Here is a 1,185-nt window from a genome sequence, read left to right on the forward strand (position 1 = left end):
TTGTGCCATGGCAAAATCAGTCAATCCCAGAAAAGTCCGTTTGGAATATTAACTCGAGCCAAATGGAGACTTGTCTTCTTCTAAGTGCCTTGTATTCTCTGCTAAAGCAAAAGTACTCATAGAATTAGAATGGATAGAAGGGAAACCTGCTGCGTCATGGTCATCTCCACTGGTACAACTAAGATGGCCGCCATAGAATTTGGTAATTTGATGGAAAATTATTGTTTGTTTACCGTTGCCAGGTTGAAATTACAAACTACCAGCTGGAAATTTCCTTTGAATGGAGGCAGCAGCGACCGAGTTACCATTCAAGAGCTGAAGTGACTGACCGGGCCGGATCGGGACACTGACACGGGACACTGACACGGGACACGTGTCTGTTGCTGTCTGCTGTGGGGCTCGAACCTGTGACCGTCCAGTCAGGCCGCAGGAACACCCAGTCTATCCTCTCTAGCTCTATGAGCGAGCCTCTTCTGTCGCTATAGTGCAAAAATAAAAACGTTTGTAACGTTTCTTTAAAAAAATAAACAAAATAATAACACAAATGCAAACAAATGAAATATTATTAACAACAATAACAATAATATTATTAATATACTTGACTGACAATAATAATTAGAAAAAAAATATCATGGTAACCATGGTAACGTAAAGAAGTGTTTGGTTCCAGCAGCCGGGCCAACTTGTTTCTTTCAAGTATCTCTCGACACACACACACACACACACTTACATACACACACACACACGCATGTACCTATACACACACACATATGCATGAATGGACATACACACACACACACGCAACCGCACACACACCACAAATTTATACTTCCAAAAAATAATACAAAAGAGTCTTCTTCTTTCTTCCTCGTACATTTTGAAAAAAAGTAAACAATTGAGAAATGGGAAACAAACAAAAAACAACAAAAACAAGTCGTACACCAAAGTAAAATACAATAAGATCGTAATACTTGAAACAAGTTGCATAGTTTGAGATTTTGTCTTTTTCAGGCAGCTCGTCTCTGATTGGACGGTCGAGCTGCTCCAACGTCTCAGCTCATAAATAAGCGTCTCGCCTCGCTCCCTCCGTTTTGTAACAAAAATATATTAGATATTCTTTTTTTTATATCTTTTTTTTTCTTTTCTTTTTTTTCTGAAAGTGCCGTCGAGACTCTGAGTTCTGCT

Source organism: Centroberyx gerrardi, chromosome 22, assembly GCF_048128805.1.
Source record: "Centroberyx gerrardi isolate f3 chromosome 22, fCenGer3.hap1.cur.20231027, whole genome shotgun sequence".
NCBI lineage: Eukaryota > Metazoa > Chordata > Actinopteri > Beryciformes > Berycidae > Centroberyx > Centroberyx gerrardi.